A 2,515-nucleotide genomic window follows, 5' to 3' on the forward strand; every position below is an offset into this window, starting at 1 on the left:
AAAAAAAAAAAAAAAAAAATAAATAAAATAAATTTTGGAGAAAATGATAGGGGGAGGGGACGGGCGGAAATCTTTCTATAAAAGCTTAATAACCACATTATTTCAATCAATCAATTTATAGGCAGCGTTGAACACTAACCTTACTAAAACTACAAGAGACATTTAAACCAATGCACATTGTATCGGTATTAACAGTAAACTCCAATAACTAAATTATACGCTAAATTGGGGTCCATCTTTAAGTCCAATAAATAATAATCCTCCCGGTCCTCTAGAGATAGTACTCTACTGAAAGTTCAAACCTAATAACATTTTTTCCAAAACAAAACACAGTTGAAATTAATTTAACTAATATTTTTATGATTGAAATACATTATTTCATAATTCAAAAGTTAATTATAAAACACTACAAACTCATTAATATATCACCACTACAAGCTATAATATACACTTAAATTTCATTAAATAGGAACTAATTAAAGTACTTGTAATGAACTCATGTTATAAATCTCGCTATGTTTAAAGCTAATAAAACTGTTTAAAAGAAAATAAAACTGTTTAAAAGAAAATAAAACTGTTTAAAAGAGAATAAAACCACAAGTATTGAAACTACTAGCATTAAAACACTTACATGTTTAACTAAACGCCGATTGCTCACCAAGAATTTAAAGAACCTTTAAATATTGATGGCGTAGTGCGCAATTACCACTTTCTCAATTGTCTCAATACCAATGACGTAGTAAGCAAATAACTCGAATCGTAAACCTTCAAATATATTTGCATACACTCACATATTCTAGACTACCCGTGACCCGCTGGGTCACCAACAATTCAAGGTACCCGAAATCCGTGATCCAGTTTACTCGAAACAGAGTAACTCACTGTAAACATTATTATTAATATTAAAATAAAAAAATTATCTCCTCAAAAAATCTACCTCTACTCATTCTTTCAAATATATATATATATATATATATATATATATACTCAGATATGTTTCGACCAAAGATTGGTCCAGGCCAAGTCTAATTTAATAGCACCACCTGATAGGATTATTTAAATCCTTTTAAAATCAAGTTTTGTGGTATCATGGTCCATTCAAGTAGTGAGTTCTTGTTGAGTGAGTTGTATTCAGGTATGGGTGGTTTATCTAGTATACCTTGAAGAAATTTGTCCAGACTCCGTTTAAAGGTGATGGGATCCTTTTCCTCTTTGATCAGTTTTGGGACAATGTTAAACAGGGCAGGGCCTGTTGAGGAAAAGAGATTATATCGCAGTGTATCTATGTGTCGTGATCCTGATTTAGGCAAGGGACTATGGCCCATGGTCCCAGCCTTGGATGAACCTTGAAGCTAATGTTCAGTTCGTTTGGGCAATGCTGGCAGTATATTCTCCACATCGTGCAAATGATGTACCGCTCGCGGCGGCGCTGGAGAGAGTAGAGTTTCAAGGCTTTAATGCGGTCCCAGTAATCGAGATCAGTCATGCCCTTAATTCGTTTAGCGAATGCCCTCTGGGGTGATTCAATTTTCGAGATGTTTTGTTTTGTATGGGGAGACCACAAGAGGTAGCAGTATTCGAGGTGCGGCCGTACAAAGGAGGAGAAAAGTGGAATGAGGACACCCTGTTTCTCTGAACCGGAAGGTTCTTAAGATCCAGGAGCTCATCCAACGAGCTAAATCGACCTTATTGTTGATGTGGGCACTCCAACTGAGATTGTTATCAACAAGTACTCTTAAGTCTCTGATTTTATTAGATGCTGTGAGCGGTTCCCTTGAAGGAAGAGAGTATGGCTGTTTTAGTATAGTCTTTCTCCCAAAATGCATCAGCTCAAATTTTCCCTCGTTTAGTTTCATTTTGTTTTTGTCTTCCCATTGACTCACAGCATATAGATCAGATTGGAGTTGGGTTCGGTGTTCTTCTTCATTGATGATTTACCGAAGCTTAGTGTCATCAGCAAATATTTTCACTTTACCGTGTTTTACAATGCTGGAAAGGTCGTTTATGTAGATTATAAAGAGGAGCAAGCCCAAGACAGTCCCCTGAGGGACACCACTGGTGACTTTTGCTAGGCTTGAGTGGACTCCATCGACCACAACTTCTTGTGTTCTATTCGCCAAGAAATACTCAAAGAAGTGTAGAAGTTTTCCACGGATTCCAACATTTGCCAATTTTGAGAGCAAGTTATTATGGTCAATCCTGTCGAACGCTTTACTGCAGACAAGATATATGACATCAGAGTTCGAACCTGGTCCCTAGGCTTTAAGTATATCCTCAATGTGGCGTAAGAGCTTTGTTAGACAGTCCCTGCCACAACGAAAACCATGCTGGTTTGCATTTAGGAGTTTCTGGATCTCCAGGAAGCCAGCTATCTTTGATCATGCCACTCATTCAAACACTTTAATGATGTGGGAGGTGAGTGAGATTGGGCGATAGTTGACTTCGAAGGATGTTTTCCTGTTTGAAAACCGTGATGACAGACTGGGATAGGAGCTGTTTCGGTAAATAACCTGAG

At 37.2% G+C, this 2,515-nt stretch overlaps 1 protein-coding gene across 1 annotated transcript in view; it reads right to left on the minus strand.

Moving 5' to 3' along the window:
* LOC106867251 (uncharacterized) overlaps positions 1-2,515 on the minus strand; it is a 435,591-nt gene that overhangs the window by 200,958 nt on the left and 232,118 nt on the right. The gene's annotated exons all lie outside the window — the stretch shown is intronic.

Source organism: Octopus bimaculoides, chromosome 19 (assembly GCF_001194135.2).
Source record: "Octopus bimaculoides isolate UCB-OBI-ISO-001 chromosome 19, ASM119413v2, whole genome shotgun sequence".
NCBI classification, from domain to species: domain Eukaryota; kingdom Metazoa; phylum Mollusca; class Cephalopoda; order Octopoda; family Octopodidae; genus Octopus; species Octopus bimaculoides.